Source organism: Panulirus ornatus, chromosome 16 (genome assembly GCF_036320965.1).
Source record: "Panulirus ornatus isolate Po-2019 chromosome 16, ASM3632096v1, whole genome shotgun sequence".
NCBI lineage: Eukaryota > Metazoa > Arthropoda > Malacostraca > Decapoda > Palinuridae > Panulirus > Panulirus ornatus.
Window position 1 is genome coordinate 36,084,663 of NC_092239.1, and position 21,751 is coordinate 36,106,413.

The window sequence follows — 21,751 nt, forward strand, 5'->3', positions numbered from 1 at the left end:
CTACGTGCTAGCCCTGCCATCCAGCAAGATCTTCACGTAGGCACTCGTGGGGTGGTACCCACACACACGCGCACACACACACACACACACACTCTCTCTCTCTCTCTCTCTCTCTCTCTCTCTCTCTCTCTCTCTCTCTCTCTCTCTCTCTCTCTCTCTCTCTCTCTCTCTCTCTCTAAACAGGATAATAAACTCTCTTTCTTTATATGAGTAAATAAACACACACACACACACACACCTACACACACACACACACACACACACCACCCTCTTCTCCCCCTCCCACCCTCAACATCCTACAAGCAACGACCCGGGAGACGAAGACACGGACAGACCCGCTGCTGGCGACCATTTTTCAAGAGAACAGGTCACTAGCATGTAAATGGGCGCCGGTACCGTACTCTTATCTAACACTAGAAAGTAGCTCACCAGCCACATTCCTCAATATACGAACCATCAGTAAATGTGAGGACACGAGCCATGCCAAACACACACACACACATGTCATCACAAAAGGTGGGTGGTGGGAGGGGGTGGAAGTCTTGGCAGAGACGTGTTTGGCTTGGTAGCAATCCCCCATCACACACACACACACACACACACACACACACACACACACGTGAACAGTGCTAACGTATGCAACCAACATGAGCGTCCGGGGATTGGGATTGTAGTGATGCGTCCTGATTATATAATGTGGACGTAATGATGATACACAATCATTCGGCCACATCCTAATTCCTCGCGTATCATAATCAACCCCAAACTAACGCGGTAAATCGGGATGTTTAAGGGTTCTTCTGACATTTGATACTTCAACAGTCACACTGTCTAGGTTAAGGGGATGATACGTGGTGAGAACACTATATAGACCAGGGTATAGAAAAAGAAGACATTTACTGTGACACCAAATAATGATTTACGATACATCAAACCAATGACGGCAGAATTTTTGCTCATCTACCTAAGCTTACGCATAATTTCTGATGATTTCGGAGGGATTCGACCCCCAAAATTCAGTCTGTCACCTTAATATATTTCACAAACGTATCGAAGGTCTACTTACCCATCATGATGATTCTGGAAGCCATCTACCCCCACAACTGCGTCTGCAACCCTTATCTTACCTTACGTATTTCTTACGTTAGTTTCTGAGGCACCCTACCCCAATAGTTTGGTCTGGGACCTTACCTTGCTGTACGTATACCTTACGATGGTTCCGGAGGTCTTCTACCCCCACAGCTGGGTCTGGGACCTTACCTGACCTTACCTGTACCTTACGATGGTTTGGGAGGTTTCCTACCCCCACAGCTAGGTCTGGGACCTGACCTTACCTGTACCTTACGATGATTTGGGAGGTCTTCTACTCCCACAGCTGGGTCTGGGACCTTACCTGACCTTACCTATACCTTACGATGGATTGGGAGTTCTTCTAACCCCACAGCTGGGTCTGGGACCTTACCTTACCCATACTGTACGATGGTTTGGGAGGTCTTCTACCCACATTGCTGGGTCTGGCACCTTACCTAATAAAGGAATAATGACATGGTACACATATATACAAGAATAAGGCAGTGCATCACGAGTATAAAACCCTCTCTCCCTAACACGCAGTTAGGATCACACACACACACACACACACACACACACACACACACACACACACACACACACACACACACACATCCAATACACAGAAAACAATCCATCCACAACGCAAAAGGTTCCATACTGTTACAAGAAGAGCGGTTTCCACAGCCCACAGTGTCAGAAAGGACCTCACGTTTTGCGTGTGATGCAAGAAAATAACATGACCACTGCTGACGACGCGAGACAAAACGCAGCCACGGATCTCCAAAGAATAATACGACAAGAACAGTCACGGTGAGAGAGGCATGATAAACTGACCCTGTGTTCCGGACTAACGGGTGCTAACACAACTCCTGGCAATGGTTGCAAACTGCACACCATCCCTGCATCACGACACTCGATGAAACACGGTCACTCCCCTCCTCACCTCCCTGGCGAGTGGTGTAAAAGGAGAATGTCGTTCTTAGTTCATAGGGCTATTGTTACCCCGGTAATCTAACGGCCCGGTGGAGGCACGCAAGCCCAGCTCAGGCACGGGAGCAACATGCAAGAGTTTGTACGAGTGATGAAAAAAAATAAAAACTGTCTGAAGCGCGGTGCCGACAGTGGTTCGAACCAGTTTCGCTGGTTCGAACCGACAGCTTCACAGCTTACATAAGGTGGAGGAGATATACACATACTGTCATACATGACTACATCCCTTCTGTATGTATTAATCTCTTGACTGCATTGGTAAAATCTCTGAGCATGAGGTTACGACCCTTAGGTATGATGGCCTGGTCTTTGGCTTGACCCTTGACCCGTAGGATTTAGACGAAAGGTCAGGTCTTCATACATAACAGGCTGTACCGTAGTGCCCACAGATAACACCGTCATGCTCAAGGATCTTAATCTTTTGCTCAAAGGGTTAATAAACATGTGCATTTACGCATGCGCATGTACATGTGCAACACACAGTGAACAGTTAAAGATAGTAGAAATTATCTATCTACCTATATATATATATATATATATATATATATATATATATATATATATACATATATATATATATATATATATGGATGTACACACCTGCATCTGCATATGCATAGATGCACGCTTGTAAATAAGACGATGTAAACACGTTGATATATATATATATATATATATATATATATATATATATATATATATATATATATATATATATATATATATATATCAACTTCCTTTCGTTGTCTTATTTACAAGCGTGCATCTATGCATATGCAGATGCAGATGTGTACATTTATAATATCACCAAAACAAGAAATTCTTCTCGAAGAACGAAGAGCACGATTCATCACAATGTCAAGCTTCGACGAAAATAGTAAAAAACATAATCACATTCGCAAGAACAAAAGACATAATTCACGACAAAGTGAAAATATGATTCGAACACTTTTATTCCTGTAGATGCTCTCTTGTTTCTGAACCTAGTCGAAAAAATGCGATTATTATTTTGTTACAGTAAGGTGCAAAGATCTCCCAGAAACTACATGTCGAGCCACATCAAGATAACATCAGAACTTAGTCCGCAAGCAAATTATATGCACTCAGAACACTCACTGTCGCTAGTCCTGGACACCTAATATATCCGCTCCACTCTAAACTACGCCTCACCTGCCTGGTCACCACTTTCAGAAACAAAGAGAACAGCAGAAGCGCAAAACAGAGCACTCAGAACAATTGCCGGCTGCTGAGCAACCACATGCATTCAACACCAGTAGAATAAAATCAAAATACGTCCAGTACATTTACAACTTAATATTTTCGACGCCCGTTTCTTTATAACAGCTTCCTGCCATCCCAAAACCACTCCAAAACCGGCCGCTCAACTTCTCACCAAAACAGAAAGCTCACTCACGCCTCGCACCTCAGCAAACGCCACAGTGACAATCCACAATCTCACGGAAATGATCCGGTAAACACAGTATAACAGTCCTCCCCCAACCTAATCTTGAACTCCACTCCGCCAGATATACACTCATCCGAAAGTGCACTCTCCAGACAAACGCGAGTCATGCTTGTACACCCATGTCAACGAACACCACCACCGATCCTTTCAACAGTACAAACATAGAATGAACGTATCGTGGGTTCCCTCATCCCCAAAGATGTAACTCCCACACTGACGACACCAAACACTTTTACTCCTTGACTTCTCTTCACTTACTCTGCCCAAACATACAAGCCTCCTCACACTTCATGACCAATACTTCCCCAGCTGGTGAACGTCTCTGACTTCCTGAGAGCTGTAAACGCCCGGCGCCCCCCACACCGTAAAATGGGTTCTGGAGTCGCAAAGTTCAAGGTGTACATACATTAGATACGAGAGGGAGCCTGACTCACCCGAGGAACAACCTGTTATAAATGTGTGTTAAAAAAAAAAAAAAGTGCGTGTGTGTGGGCTTGTGTGGCGGAGGAGCGACTTAACAAGAGTGGAGTAACCAGCACCCACCGTCCGCACGCCTCTCGCTTCCATCCAGTCCTGCCACGCGCTTGACATTCACCACTTTTCTACTCACTCCTGCCGTCCTCCCAGTCTGAATGACTATGCCTCCCTCCCGCGGACCACGTCAGCAGCAAATTCACATACGACAGAGACGGGGTTGAATTGGCGAACACCTCCCTCCCGCGGACCACGTCAGCAGCAAAGTTACATACGACAGAGACGGGGTTAAATAGGCGAACACCTCCCTCCCGCGGACCACGTCAGCAGCAAAGTCACATACGACAGAGACGGGGTTAAATTGGCGAACACCCTCCCGCGGACCACGTCAGCAGCAAAGTCACATACGACAGAGACGGGGTTGAATTGGCGAACACAACTCACTTCCACTTCGCGCGGTGGTATCGCCGCCAAACTACGCTGACGAAGGGGGGAGACTGTTTTGAAACTGACCATGCCCTCGTGCGCACGTCCCTACCCTTTGGAAAAAAAAAAAGAGCCTTTCACAGCTCGTGTTTACAACTGTGTGTGTGTGTGTGTGTGTGTGTGGGAGGTGGGGAAGAGGTGGTAGTTGCAGGTAGGCGACCCCGAACACGGCGTTAAGGGGTCATTAGCATTTATACCTGTCCGGATCGGTAAAAGGAGGACGACTTCTGGAATTTCAGCGTTGGTTCGGTGACGGTGATGCACTATGCAGGTCAAGGAAAACGTCATCGTTCATCTCTATCTCGTGGGTGTGCTAAGTTGAGGGGGCGAGACAGCACGCCTCTTGCTCTGTGTGTTTGTGTTTGTGGTGTGTGTGTGTGTGTGTGTGTGTGTGTGTGTGAGAGAGAGAGAGAGAGAGTAATCATGTAATCATCAACCAGTTGTAATCACCTATCTGTGCTGTAAAGGGGGGGGGGAGCTCAACATTCGCACAGCCACAACTCTTAAACTTTCTATACTAACGTACACTTTTTTTCTTCAAACATCTGTATGCTGCAAGCATTCACAGTGTCACCATTCGCTTCATCCCCCTTCATCCACTTGTCTTATACAAAGCAAGAAGATTATTCTTGCATCTTTCTATCATGTGTCTTGCTTAATTTCGTATCATGGCCACAGATTGTCCCCATCCTTGCATCTTTCGGAGACATGTTCACTGTTGACTTTATCGAACAGGTTTAAAAACTTAAAAGACTGCATTGAGGTCACCCATTACTCTTCTCTCTTCCATGTTCGGTGAATCGGAGGCCTCTAACCTTTTCCCTGTAACTCAGCTCTCTTAATCATTTTACCTTCTTTGCAGACTTTCTCTGCGCCTTCTCTGTAAATTCTCTGTACTACTTCTGGTGTGGTGACTGAGAAAATTGTGGTTCTATCCTTATGCAGGATGTGAACAGTTTGCTGAATCTTACTTTATCCATTGACATGAATGCTATTTCAATACCTACTAGCTGACAGACTGTCTTCTACTATTCTAAGGTGGGGCTCTGGCTACAGCTTAGGGACAATATCTATTTCCAAGTCTCCTTGACACATCCATTCCTGCAGCTTCTTTCACTGCATCCCATTCTTATTATCTTTCACTGCATCCCATTCTTATTATCTTTGCACTGCACTTCATTCTCACTACATCTATATGGGTTGAATTTCGTCAACCATATACCAGACCAAACTCTGGGTCATATCCAGGCGTCCCTTTGCTGAATGACGCAGTCCCCCTGGCACTTCACCTCCCCCAATGACCTTCGGCATCATCCGCAAACACATTCAGGCAGGAGTCGACTGCTTCTTGCAACTCATTCACATTGGATCATGAAGAGTCGACGGTCCCAGGTTAGGGCCCAGTGGCACGCCACTGGGGACCTCAACCCATTACGAGATGGCTTCCCTGACACGCGTCCTCTGTACCCTTCCACGAAGACAATCTGTCCTCCGAAGTGGCCTTCCCTTTACTACTGCCCTGGAAGTCCACTCAGTAAATCTTGAATGTGGACTGCGAGTGTCTAATGTTCGGTTCATAACAAGGAGTTTCAAACATCAATCTTTCTCACTGCAGTTCTCTCTCTCTCTCTCTCTCTCTCTCTCTCTCTCTCTCTCTCTCTCTACATATATATATATATATTGTTGACATATATATATATATATGTATTGTTGACTGGTTGGTAAATGTTATTTAATGTATGTATGACTCATGGTGAGGTGCCTGAGGATTGGCGGAATGCGTGTATAGTGCCATTGTACAAAGGCAAAGGGGATAAGAGTGAGTGCTCAAATTACAGAGGTATAAGTTTGTTGAGTATTCCTGGTAAATTATATGGGAGGGTATTGATTGAGAGGGTGAAGGCATGTACAGAGCATCAGATTGGGGAAGAGCAGTGCGGTTTCAGAAGTGGTAGAGGATGTGTGGATCAGGTGTTTGCTTTGAAGAATGTATGTGAGAAATACTTAGAAAAGCAAATGGATTTGTATGTAGCATTTATGGATCTGGAGAAGGCATATGATAGAGTTGATAGAGATGCTCTGTGGAAGGTATTAAGAATATATGGTGTGGGAGGCAAGTTGTTAGAAGCAGTGAAAAGTTTTTATCGAGGATGTAAGGCATGTGTACGTGTAGGAAGAGAGGAAAGTGATTGGTTCTCAGTGAATGTAGGTTTGCGGCAGGGGTGTGTGATGTCTCCATGGTTGTTTAATTTGTTTATGGATGGGGTTGTAAGGGAGGTAAATGCAAGAGTCCTGGAAAGAGGGGCAAGTATGAAGTCTGTTGGGGATGAGAGAGCTTGGGAAGTGAGTCAGTTGTTGTTCGCTGATGATACAGCGCTGGTGGCTGATTCATGTGAGAAACTGCAGAAGCTGGTGACTGAGTTTGGTAAAGTGTGTGGAAGAAGAAAGTTGAGAGTAAATGTGAATAAGAGCAAGGTTATTAGGTACAGTAGGGGTGAGGGTCAAGTCAATTGGGAGGTGAGTTTGAATGGAGAAAAACTGGAGGAAGTGAAGTGTTTTAGATATCTGGGAGTGGATCTGTCAGCGGATGGAACCATGGAAGCGGAAGTGGATCATAGGGTGGGGGAGGGGGCGAAAATTTTGGGAGCCTTGAAAAATGTGTGGAAGTCGAGAACATTATCTCGGAAAGCAAAAATGGGTATGTTTGAGGGAATAGTGGTTCCAACAATGTTGTATGGTTGCGAGGCGTGGGCTATGGATAGAGATGTGCGCAGGAGGATGGATGTGCTGGAAATGAGATGTTTGAGGACAATGTGTGGTGTGAGGTGGTTTGATCGAGTAAGTAACGTAAGGGTAAGAGAGATGTGTGGAAATAAAAAGAGCGTGGTTGAGAGAGCAGAAGAGGGTGTTTTGAAATGGTTTGGGCACATGGAGAGAATGAGTGAGGAGAGATTGACCAAGAGGATATATGTGTCGGAGGTGGAGGGAACGAGGAGAAGAGGGAGACCAAATTGGAGGTGGAAAGATGGAGTGAAAAAGATTTTGTGTGATCGGGGCCTGAACATGCAGGAGGGTGAAAGGAGGGCAAGAAATAGAGTGAATTGGAGTCATGTGGTATACAGGGGTTGACGTGCTGTCAGTGGATTGAAGCAAGGCATGTGAAGCGTCTGGGGTAAACCATGGAAAGCTGTGTAGGTATGTATATTTGCGTGTGTGGACGTGTGTATGTACATGTGTATGGGGGGGGGGGGTTGGGCCATTTCTTTCGTCTGTTTCCTTGCGCTACCTCGCAAACGCGGGAGACAGCGACAAAGTATAAAAAAAAAAAAAAAAAAAAAAAAAAAATATATATATATATATATATATATATATATATATATATATATATATATATCCTCGTTGACATTACATGGATCTTCTACGTCTCAAGTTTTGTATACTTATCACACGCTCCCAGAGGCTCTGTACCATCAGGCACCTGATGCAACTTGCAACACGGTCCAACACCATCCAAGAACCTCACTTTATATGTCGTTGTTTCCAACACGTTCGAACTCTCTTGGTGAATTCACCTGAGCTGAGGGAACTCCACAGGCGTAAGTAGCAGTGTTTCATCTCGAGGAGAATAAAGAGAAAAATCTGAAGTCGAGTTCTTCACTGTGGCTATAAATAAGGTCTTGGACTATCACCTAGTGTAGATATCATGGACAAAATTCTCCTGCAAATTGCGCATGAGTCTTGCTTTCTTGTGAATGCAGGCGTTATCGTACCTCCTCCTGCAAATAGACGTTACCAGGCCTTCTCCATGGCTATGATTTCTACGACAACATGATATTTGGAGGGTTCTATACTTCTTCTCTTTTTCTAAACCCTAATATTTTGAGAATCCACGACCTGTGAATGAGATAAGTCCGTCTCTGGTATGCTGCCTCAGTCAACACTCCTTGGAAACCCCAGACATCAACTGCCACTTATGCAATGAATCTTTTTTTTTTTTTCTACACCACTTGAAACAGTAATTCTCTTGATCCGTCTGCTCCACAGCAGCAACAACTACTGAAGGAGGTGCTATTATACGGCCAGGACCAGTGGGTCTGTACAGGCTTTCATGGGTCGACGCAAGATGATTTTGCCACCTCAAAATACTGCTTTTTAAGTATAATATTCACACACCATCCTTTCTTTGTTCACAGAGCTTGAAACTATCTGAATCGTTGACTATGTAAAAAATCTGGTAAACCTTTTATTTCTAAAATACCTAAATGGCTTTGTCACGTGCAGGTGTGATTTCTGCGGTCTGCTGGCGTCCTGGAGCATAGCAGACAGATTACAGTGCTAGTTTCTGTGGGCTATAAGGCTCTAGAAGACAACGTAACGGTGTGTCGGACTGAGAATTTCATTCATATATCTGGATTATAGCACACGTCACGGAACGTAGTAGAGATATTATATAATGCCAGTTTCTTTGGGTTACAAAAACCTCGCAAAGGGTCAATTGAGCTGAGAGTAACATTCTTGAGTCTGGATGCTGTCTGGATGGAGGCTGAAGAAACCCCAAGCATCTACCCTCACCTCTACTTTCATATGTCTGGATGGAGGCTGAAGAAACCCAAGTAATCTACCCCTCATCTCTACTCTCTTATGTCTGGATGAAGGCTGAAGAAACCCAAGCAATCTACCCTCACCTCTACTTTCTTATGTCTGGATGAAGGCTGAAGAAACCCAAGCAATCTACCCTCACTCCTACTTTATTATGTCTGGATGAAGGCTGAAGAAACCCAAGCAATCTACCCTCATCTCTACTTCCTTATGTCTGGATGAAGGCTGAAGAAACCCAAGCATCTATCTACCCTCACTTCTACCCCGACATGTCATCGAAGCCACGACTATTCGATCGCAGACGGAGAATTCGCAATACACCCCCCACACAGTTTACCGTCCCGGCTCCTACTGACCCTCCACCCCTTCTCTCTACTCACCAAACTGTCTCTATCAGCAGAGTTACGATCACGTAGCATCTGGTTTAATGAGTCTTCTGGACCTCCTGAGCTCCCTCATTAAGAAGAAGGGTTTCCAGGGTCATGCTGGAGGGATGTCTTCGACACGAAGAGCTTGTTCCACTTCTTGCAGTCCCTGTCGGTGATGCGCCCTCAATAATAGGCTAACTACTGCTTTCCAGATGGGTTATCATTAGCGTCATTATCATAATACTAGTCTTAAATATAATTATAAGAGTTACATTTCGATTTTCGTGATGACTGTTGCTGCAATAATCTGCACATCCAAGAAATTCTTCAGACTCCTCACCTGCAATCCTTATAGGGAGAGAGAGAGAGAAAAAAAAAATTATGTAATCACGCTTTTCCATCTTCTATACCTGCTGGAGAGAGTACGACTGGCTCGCACGTGGAAAACGTGATGTGTCTACGCATGGCTTTTTTTTCTTTTAAGGAATAACCAGTTAAATAATTGTGCGTCGGAGGGTTCTTTTTTTTTTTTTTAGCTACTTTGGGTACAACATCATGAATACGAGTGATGGCATAACCCACCACTGCGTTCGCAGGGGAGAGACGAACTGTGTACTGAGCCAATGTTTACGTTGGACTAGCTTGACTTCCGCATTGTCTTGCTCCAGTCGTTCTTTTACCTAAAACACGTCAATGACATTTTGAATGAATTGTATATATATATATACATTTCTTTTACCTAAAACACGTCAATGACATTTTGAATGAATTGTATATATATATATATATATTTCTTTTTGGCGCCTCATAGTTCAGTTGTCTTTAACCCCCCCTTGAAAAAAAATTTCTTGCACTCGATCCCAAGAATGGATTGCTAAATACTTCGACGAGGAGGTGTTTATATTTGCGGTGGTCATCTCCAAAGATGAATGGAGGAGAGGCGTGCTCGTTCCCATGTTCTTATCATGTTTCATTTCGACTGCAAGATGACTATCTTCTCTACATCCTGAATACTAGTAATGGTATTTATTATCATTATTATTATTATCATTATTATTATTGTTATTATTATCATTATTATTATTATTATTATTATTATTATTATTATTATTATTATTATTATCATTGTTATCATCATTATCATCATCTGGTGAATACACGGGGAAATATTAGGATTATTATTACTATCATTATTACTATTATCATTATCATTATCCGGTGAATACCAGAGAAATATTTCATTATCGTTATTATCATCATTGTCATTATTATCATTATTATCATCATTATCATTATTATCACTATTATCATTATGAATAGTAGTAGTGGTGGTCGTAACATAATTTTTGCAGCTATCATTTATCATTTTTCACCGCAATGGTCATCATATTGCCTCTACCATCCCCGAGCAGACGAAACAGTTCCTGCAGTAGCCTCAGACCTGCCTGCGTGTCCAGTAACACATGTCTCCTCGGCCGCAACTTGAATCCGATATTTGAAATACAGAACCGGTTGGTCAGGTCCCGGTGATTCACAACGGCTGGCGGGAGGGAGGGAAGCGAGGGAGGAAGGTGGAGGTGGAAAAAAAAAAAAGAAAATGGGAATTACCTCTCCATCGCAAGCAGATGTTTTGGTCGTTCAATGGGTGACCCGCCTATTTCAAAGGCTATGCCAAAAACACCATCTGTTTCCGACAGGTGTTTATCTAATCACCCTGTATAGTCAAGTTGGTGTCTGCTTCGCTTGTGTGACGCTGGGGAATACAGTGAGGAGGAGGAGGAGGAGAGGAGGGGGGTTTAACTAGCGGTCCTGTGTGAATGAGGACATGAATGGGAGAAGAGTATATACCGCATGTGGTTAACCCTTAGTGACACTCTGACTGATTTGCGACTGCATACCACCGCTCCATGCTTCGATATACTTCCATAGGATCTGTACGTTTTGTATGCATGTTGAACCCAGACTTTAAATCAGCTTCTTCGTGACGGTAACTACAAGGCAAATTAGCCTTGTAGAAGTGCCTCATGTTGGTCTATATTGCCGAAGTATGATTACTAGATGCACTATACGCTACTATGGACTCACGTTCACAATATAACACTGTTCGTTATACGCTTTTTCAGGGGGTTCAAATTCACGGAGTCTATATATATATATATATATATATATATATATATATATATATATATATATATATATATATATATATATATTGGACATTTGTGGCGTAACGGTTTGCGTAACTGACCGTGACGCATGCACGGGCAGCCCGGGTTCAGACCAGCGTAGTAGAGTCGAACCCTGGCCAAGGCAATCAGTCCAGAGTCCATCCCGCTATTCATCCTCCCCTACAGGCCTCACAGTCTCTTCCATACTCTTTGTCCTCTACCGATTCCAGATCCCATCTGACAAAGGCTTACAACTCTCTCTCTCTCTCTCTCTCTCTCTCTCTCTCTCTCTCTCTCTCTCTCTCTCTCTCTCTCTCCCCGGGCCTTGAATCCCCATTTCGTAAGGACTGTAACCTTTTCCCGAGTAAGTAGGCACACACATCACCATATACTAAGCTTCCTTATATCCAGAACCTTCCCGCCCAGTATGAGACGTCTCGAGGCCTCTTCCAGTGCCCGGATCATCAACTCCCATCTGCCAAAAGCCGAGAAACCCTCCCTCCCTTAAGGGCCATATAGGGGATGAGAACATGTATGGGTCTTAAATCCCCTGAGAAGGAATTCAAGATTCTTCAACGACTGACAACAACCTGACGTTGTTGACGGCCATAAGTGACTGGCATCTGACAGGCCTACAACCCTAAGTCAGCCAGCTTACCAATCCTTTCCCTGTGTGAGATCTGAACCCTCTCTGTTGAGACCCGCGACCCTCGCTTCACCACCTGGGCCGGGAACACCTCTTTTTTTTTTTCTTCAAGGGTCTAACGCCTCTCCCTTCGTCAGTATCTGGACTACACAATACTCACGTCCTCGAACCTCATCCACCAGGAGCGCCTAGACCCAAAAGTCCACAATTTGGGACCTGAACCCTTCCCGGCACAGACCTTACGCCTCTCCCTAACTGTCCAGGAAGTGAAGGTCTTTCGCAGAGAGGATTCACAGCCCAAGGCACAGACCACCCTCTGCTAAAGGGCGAAACTTACCACCTAAATGGACGAGAACTCGAACATCCTACCTAAAGCCTCGACTCTCAGACCTTAACCTCACATCCTCTGTCTAAGTTTTGGGCTCGAAACTGCGTAGGATTCCTCCCTTTTCGGACCCTAACCCCTCTAAGAAAATAGCCTCAACTCCCTCTACCGAAGCCCTCAATAAAATCCCAACCCTCCGTTCCTATGATGATACCTCCCTCCCTCCCTCCCCCCTCAAACGAGTCTTCGAACCCACATCTACCGGTGCCACAAAACACTACCACCACCACCACCACCTCCCACACTTCCTCCTCCTCCTCCTCCTTCGCTTCCCATCATCCCACACTCAACTGTACACCTCCCCTCCTCCTCTTCTTAGCCAACCACTCCATCTCCTCCCCAGGGGGGCGCCCAGGTCGACCCACCCAACCATCCTCGCTCTCTCTCTCTCTCTCTCTCTCTCTCTCTCTCTCTCTCTCTCTCTCTCTCTCTCTCTCTCTCTCTAACCAACCAGGGGATGAAGTAAAAGGCGACCGGCTCTGGGGGCCATGCAACAAGAATGTCCCGACAGGTTTAGTCACCTCCTCCTCCTCCTCCTCCTCCTCCCTCCCCCCAAATCTCCCGACACACACACACACACACACACACACACACACACACACACACTCGGGAGACTCATACACAATGAGGGGAAAAAAATGTCCCCCACACCCCCAGTAAAAAAAAGTATGTAACTACTACATTCACCATCATAAAAAATAATGAGATCAATACTACCGGGGCATTATATACGGCGTGGACTCATTGTGGTCTTGTCACACTATTGTCTAAAATCTTTTAATTCCCTCATTTTTCTTTTTTTCTATAACGCCCCGTGGAAGTAAAAGTGAAGAGGTGTGGAATAAATGCCCCTTCTCGTGTGGTCAGGACCGGTAATGTGGTGGGGGAGGAGGAGTTGTGGTGGAGGTTTCGTAGAGGCGTCATAAGCCAGGATAGTGTGGAGGGAGGACCTGGCAGGCTCCTCCTCCTCCTCCTCCTTTTCCCGATCGTACATCTCGACGTCCGTCCGTCCGTTCGTCCTCTGTCGGCAACAGCGAGAGAGAGAAAAAAAATTATTTACGAGCAAAAAAAAATATTCTGACGACAGGATCCGCTGGTTTAAACGCCCGGCGATGTGCATGTGAGGTTAGCTGGGCTCAAACCTCTTCAGGGCGAGATATTAAAAAAAAAAAAATCGGGAGAGGTCTGGCTGTTTTTCTGTCGTGCAAGTTAAAAGTACCCAAGAGGGCGTCTCGCTCTATCCTTCCGCGTCTCATGTGATTAGCGATAATCGCTGACTACACGAAAATTCAATGATTAACGCCGACTGATTAACCGTCTTGTGTTGAGCATCACCCATGTGAATCCGCGTATTTACGCCAATCACTCTGACGGTCTTCGGTATATCAATCATCATGTTTGTATCATCACTGACTTTTATCATTTTTGCTTTTACATTCCTTCTGTTGCTCATTTTCATTATGTTTAGAGTACGGTATAATCATCGTGACAACGATTTCAATTTTCATAAGTAGTAGTAGTAGTAAAAGTAGAAGTAAAAGTAGCAGTAGTAGTAATAGAAGTAGTAGTAGTAGTAGCAGCAGTAGTAAAAGTAGTAGTAGTAGTAGTAAAATTAGTAGTAGTAGTAGTAGTAGTAGTAGTGGTAAAAGTAATAGTAGTAAAAGTAGTGGTGGTAGTAGTAGTAGTAGTAGTAGTAGTAGTAGTAGTAGTAGTAGTAGTAGTAGTAGCAGACGTAGAATTAACAGCAGCACACGTAATTTCAGGAGGAGCCACAATGATCGCAGGATTAACAGCAATAATAGTAATAATAATAGCTGTAGTGGTAGTAATAATAATGTCACAAGCACCACTGTCAGCTAACTTAGTAGCAAGAGCAACAGTTCAGTAGCAGCTATAGCAGAAGTAGCAGTAGTAGTGGTTATTGAAGTAGAAGTTGTTACAGCATTGTTTGTAGAAGTAGTAGTAGTGGAAGAAGAAACAGCACTAGTAGTAGTAGTTGTATAAACAGCAACCAGTAGTAGATATAGCAGCAGCAGCAGCAGTAGTAGTAGTAGTAGTAGTAGTAGTAGTAGTAGTATGAACAGCAATGTTACTAACAAAATTATCAATGGGTGAAATGTATGCAGCAGAAAGTTGCTAGGTAACAAAAACTCAACAACACCATCATTACCAAGAGAGGTCTGACCAAGCAGGACCCGGTGAAGAACCTGTATGAGGTGGGGGTCTGAACCCAGCAACACCAGGAGAACCTGTATGAGGAGGGTCTGAACCCAGCAACTTCTAGAGACCTGTATGAGGTGAGGTTTGAACTCGGCAACATCTGCAAAACATGTATGAGGTGAGGTGTGAACCCAGCAACATCTAGAGAACCTGTATATGGAGGTCTGAACCAGGCAGCTTCTAAAGAACCTGTATGAGGAAAGGCTTGAACCCAGCAACATCTAGAGAACCTGTATGAGGGGGGTCTGAACCCATCAAATGCTGGAAATGTACGTACAAAGGGTTCGATATGGGATTAGAAACAGGAGAAGATTGTGGGTCTGATACAGCAACAGGCGCTGGAGAAGCATGAAGGGTCTAATACAGGAGATGGAGAGGCACGAGTGAAAGGTCTGGTACTGCAGTGGTAGTACCTGTAGAAGGCACGAGTGGCCTGACGCAGTGTCCAGAGCCTGAAGAAGCTTATGTTGTGTGACGCAACACCTGGGGATGGAGACACAGCGGCGGGGAAATGCACTATGAATAACGACAGCATTATAAGCGACATCGGGGCTATGACAGTGCAGCTGGTGAGGCTCGAGGATATACAATGATGATGTCCCTGCAGTAACAGCAAAAACAGCAGCACATGCAGTAGTCGCAGCAGAAATAATTTGGCACAGCTGTAACGACAGCAGTGGTGTGAGGAGGAGGAGGAGGAGGAAGAGGATCTTGACAAACCATTAACAGCAGATGCAGCTTTCGCTGCACAGCCTGGCTGGTCACATTCAGCTGCAAGAGCAGCAGCGGCATCATTAGGGGCAGGACACTGCCAGTAACGATTTATGTGATGCGTATCAGCCCAATGGGGTCTTAACGAAGACCCAATCTGACCTCTGTAATCCTTATGTGCTACCGCTCGCAGGATGAGCATCGGGTGCAATGTAAACTTGCCTGGGATACCGGCACATATCACTGGAGGAACAGGAGAAGCTTCCACTGACCTGACGCAGCTATAGCAAAAACAGCTGTAAGGGAACTCTAAAACAGGACAGCTGAGGCAGACGTAAGCAGCAGAGGCGTAGCTGCCTTTACAAGAGGGTACAGCAACACGAAGACTCTGAAAAGGAGGCTATACGAACAGCAGCAGCAGCAGCAGACAGCAGCAGCTGCAGTACATGAGTAAGAGGTCTTACGAGAAGCATAAGCAGCTCTGTGCGTCGGAAAGGGCAGCTGCGCGAACAGCAGCAGTAGATGCGCGACAGCTCTGAAGAGAAGCAGTAGTACCACGAGTCTTCAGTGGACAGCTGAAGGATCACCGGCAGCAGAATCAAGAGAGGTTTGAACAGCTGCAGCAGCAGCAGCAATGATGAACAACAGCGGGATGGAAGAGTTTAGTTAAACATCATAAAAAAACGGTGATGCAGTAACTAAACCAACAGCAACTGTAGCAGCAGCAGCTGTCTGGCACAGCTGTAGCTGATGCCTGACTCGAGGGGTTTATTACAGCAGCGGGTACAAAAGATCCTTCTGAAATACCAATAGAAGCAAAATTACAAAGACGACTTCGATACAGGCAAAGGAGCAACAGCACCACAAGGATTTTCGACACAGACTTCGAGACAACAGAACTAGAAGGCGTGTGACACAGACACAGATACAGTACCACTTCAGAGAGCTCGACACAGACGAGAAACAGAGGCAGCTGCAGGTACAGCGGCAGGCGACTGAAAGTACCTCTGAAACAGCAGTATTACCACCACAGGGAGTCTGACAATGCAGCAAAAAAAAAAAAAAACATGAGGACGTGAGGAAACTCAGACAGTACAAGCAGCAGCTGCTGCAGATGCACCGCTGAAATAGCTGAGGGAACACCAGACATGTCTCGAAGCTGCTCCGGCACAAGCAGTAGTATAAGAAATATAAGGGGGCAACAGCAGAGGCAGCTACGGTAGGGGCAGTCATGACGGGTTCGACACCACACCAGATGAAGTGTTCGCCTCAAAACAGGGGTCAACGGCACCGAGCAAGGCGGTTGGTACAAGGGCGACAGCATTAGCAGCAACACCCTCCTGGGTGGGTTGACGGCGCCTTCAGCAGCAATGGCAGGAACAGCAGCACGGAGGATCGTAAACACCTTTGGCAGCACGAGGAAGAAGGATGTTGACACTAGCAGCGGCAGTAGTAAGAGGAAGGAACTCACAACAGGAGGAAGAGGAAGGATTTGACAGCAGCAACAGCGGAGCATAAGGAAGGATTTGTCAGTACCAGAAACACTAGGAAGGAGACGAAAATAAGGAGTTCTAACTCAACTGCAGCTCCATGATACTGACACCCCATCACGAAGGACTCAAACCATAGAAGCAACAGCCCTTGGGAGATGACACCTGACACTCCACCAGCGGGGTGAGGGGGTGGACGGATCCAACACAGCAGTGTATCTGACGCAACAGCACCGAGGGTGCTAAAGGCATGACACTGCTAAGGCAATAGGGACTTCACATAAAAGCTGAACACACACATTTGTACAAAGGATTCAACACAGTAGCTGAGGTAGGATTACGTCCGTGTCTGACATACATACCTTCAAGCATGAAGAATCTGAACCTCAACTGGAGCAGCATAACAGGCTTGATACCATGGCAGTGTCACAATGGGTCATTGTATTTGTAGCGGCATTACAGGCGAGCACTATAAAAGCAGCATTATGGGTCTAACACTAGTGCAACAGCATAATCCTTTAACACGAGTAGTCTACCCTTATGACAGCAGCAGCATAGGAAGTCTAATATCAAATGAGAAGCATGATGGGTTTAACATTACAGCAAATGCCTTCGGTGTTAAACAGCGTAGTAAAAACATAAGGAGTTTAACAGTATAGATGCATCAGCAACACAAAAGGTCTAAAAAGTAAAATCAGCTGCATCCATCACGGGTATCTAGTACTACTGCAGCAGCGTAAAAAGGGGGTTTGATTTCGTTGCACATGATATGTATGAGGGCGGCGACACCGCTCGTTGCCTGTGGCCAAATGTGTGACCCAGTTAGTGGAAGACGTGAATGGAAAGTGCAACCATAGGAGAAATGGGGAAGGTTAGGATGCACAAAAGCAGGTCTGGGATGGGAAATGGGAAACCTGAAACCAGAGTTATATGGAAAGGAGATCTGTAGGGTGGACTCCGTGGTGAAACGCTGATAAGGGATTGGGGAGGAGGGAAATGGGTTTGGATGGTTTACGAGATAGTGATTCATGGGAGCAATGAAGAGAAGGGGGGTTTAATTAGGATACGGTTATAAGGCTAAGATGAGTGTGGAGGGCACGGTGCTCATTAGGGAGAGATTATAGGAAAAATTATCTTTCCCCCCCCCTCTCTCTCTCTCTCTCTCTCTCTCTCTCTCTCTCTCTCTCTCTCTCTCTCTCTCGCTAGGACAGCTGCGCAGTAAGCCAGCACTTCACTGGCTGTCGATTTTCACCCTTTTGGCACACGATGCTGTCTTGTGCTCCTCCCTTACCCACACGTGGGCTGCTGGCGTTCAGTCTACAAAAACAAACAATCTCTCCATCTCACTCATAGCAGTTACCAACACGTAACTCGAGCAACTCGTTTCCTACGTTGAACGCTCCGCGTTAGCAGTGCCCTTTTGGCAAAGACCCCTGTCATGAGCAGTAATCTCTCAGTGCAACAGGAACACCAGGTATGCTGCTATACCGAAAGTTCTCGTATGACGTAAAACAAGGCAAACTCCACGACCATCGTCCGTCGTCTGTGGAATTTGAAAAGCATCAGGAACCTGGCGATCAATGCAAGCAACGCTTCCCTCCTCTGTGGTCTCAATCACAAGACAACACAGGCACGTTCCAACGTCGCCTATTTCACTCATGCCAGACATAATAACTCGGTGCACGTAACCTCGACCTGTCTACTTGAGCTTATATGATAAACAAAGAACCTCTTGTAGCAGGTGGTGGCGTCTTACAAGAGCTGGCATGGAGTATTAGAGAGATTAAGCGCTGGTCAATGATACCGCATCCATTTCATAATTCCATTCAAAAGAAGAACGTGTACATCGAGCAAGAAGACAGGTCATTGAAAGACAAAGACTTGGGTCAGGCGGAGGAGACCTGGCGAATCTAGCAGCGACAACTTGCGCTGACCATTTAGCAATGGCCTGCCTGACTTCAGCGACGGTCCACTTGGCTCTGTAGCCTTCCAGGAACTGAGATGATGTCTTGAAAACAGGTTCAAGGTAACTTTCATAGAAACCTGGGAAAGAAAACATTACCAAGAATCGCCTCTCTCCCTGTCAACCATCGACACTGCATAGACCTTGCCGGACAGCGTAGGGGAGATACCATGCCATAAGAGAACGTACGTCGACGTTCGTACTGATTATCAGCTTGAGGTATGAGGCATGGAAGAGTTCATGGGCTGATCGTAATGTAGTTTTCTCGAGCGTTGACGCGATGGAGTAAGCGCTCGCTGCAGGAGTGGTACGAACCCGCAGCTCACCATCCCTCCCTTCCCTCATACCTCTCAACCTCTAGCTTTATTGAAAGAACGCCACTGCTCCCGTTCCATGATCGTTGTTGTGAGCCGACTCTTCCACTCATTCGTCTCAAGAAGCCTCCATATTCCAAGCATGCGAAACATCAGAGAGTGAGGTGCGTGGGGGTGGCGGCATGGTGGCGAGTATTTGTTATATGAAGGATCGTGCAACCTGTGTGACAGCTGGAAGATGAGCAACCACTGGAGGGTCATGCACGTTGCCCCGGCACTGGACCTGCGTCTGGAGCAGTAGATATTTGGGTGCCTGGAGCTTCAAACACTGGACGTGTGCCTGAAGCCTCAAGCACTGCACCTGAAGCGCTAGATATATACCTTGAAGCTTCAAGCACTGATCGTGTGCCTGGAGTCTCTAGCACACCGTACCCTGGGCCTGGAACCTCTGGAACACTGAACCCTGCGCCTGGAACCTCTGGAACACTGAACCCTGCGCCTGGAACCTCTGGAACACTGAACCCTGGGCCTGGAACCTCTGGAACACTAGACCCTGCGACTTGAAACTCTGTCATTGGACCTTTACCTGCTGCCCGAAGCTTTCCATCCTTGGCATTAAATGCCCAGAGCAATTAACACTGTTTACCTTCGGCCCTTCGGTGAAGAGTAATGATACACTTGAAACGAAAGTGAGAGGAATCATTCTTTACGTGGGCGCTCAGCGCTGCCCACCGTACCCGGTCATTATCATTCCAGCCACGAACAAGAACATAGCGCATGGAATGCCGCGGGACAGTCCACCAAACGCTGTCAAAAGTTAACAGAAGCTCAGTTAGAAAGAAGAGAGGAAATACAAAGGAAGAAAGTGAAGCTTGATCGAAGAAGTGTGCGAATCGCAAGAGCCAACAACATGCACTTGACATTCCCCCTCCCCCCCGCCTCTTCCACCTCCCTGCTTCACCCCCACCTCACCATCCACAGTCCCCAGGGCACCTCCTCCTCCTCCCTCCCTCCCAGAACCCCTTGGCCACAACACTTTCCCTCTCACACGGCTGGACCCCGAGCGGGCCAGGCCACCGCGGCGGGTCGGCGTCAGAGTACGTTCATTGTACCTCCCGAGGGTGACACCCTCCCTCCTTCCCTGTCCCCACTCCCCTCCCAAACACCCACCGCCCCTCTTCCTCCTCCTCCTCGGCCCCGCCATCAGTCCCTCCCCCATCCCTCCGCCTTTCGCCACACACTCGTCGGCAGTTTCTGGTGACGACCCGGGAGTCGTCATCGCCCACATCACAGCGTCGTAATACCCTGCCGTAGGCTACGCACGGCTCTCATGATGCCAACTACCGACACACAACGTAACTACACTACCGGCAATTTCTACCAATCAGATAAGAGCCTCGTTGTTAACTGTTGTGATAAAAAAGAAAAATAATTACCACACTTTTTTTAATGGATATCTTGTAAGAATATAGAGAGCAGATGTCTTCTTATATCAACACAAGAATTAATCCCACGTGTGTCCTCCATAAACACCTGAGTTGTTCACCCGACTGAATTTACCGTTGTTGATAATGTCTACAACGCAACTGTACACTGGCAATATATATATACGTGCCTCTGCCTGAGGGAGGCGTGGGATATATGTTTAACGGGAGTGATGAACACTCAATTTTTGTTCACATTGTTCTCCACATGAACTTTGTTCATGGTGACAATTCTCCAATATACTTATGCATGTTTTTCCCTTTCATTTCAACATTTACGGGTTTGTGGTTTTATAAGTGAATAAATATTTTTGTGTTCGTTTTACTGAGTGAAATTCTGCATGTGTCTATCTGTGTGTAGCCACCAATTACCTATTTTCTACGGCATGGAGAGAGAAATCTTCACTCACCTGAGCTTGCTTTACAAGTGACGATTATTCTTTTTGCCATCAAGGCAGTGCTGGCGCGTAGCGCCCAACACACAAAAATCTAGAATTGTGAATAACGAGACGTGTGTGAGCCACACGTTACCGTGTGTGTGTGTGTGTGTGTGTGTGTGTGTGTGTGATGGAGAGAGACGCAGCCAGTGTTCGTGGACGGAATACGACCAAAACCGACGTGTGTACGAGGCAGAGGAGGGACGAGACACGAACCTGGACAACGGATCATCTGATCATAACTGACACGGTGGCTTGAAGCCGCCCCCTCGCCCCCAACTCATCACTAACCCTCCAACGTCATCACTAACCCTCCAACGTCATCACTAAAACCATCCGACGTCATCACTAACCCTCCAACGTCATCACTAACCCTACAACGTCATCACTAAAACCATCCGACGTCATCACTGACCAACGTCATCACTGACCCTCCAACGTCATCACTAACCCTCCAACGTCATCACTAACCCTTCA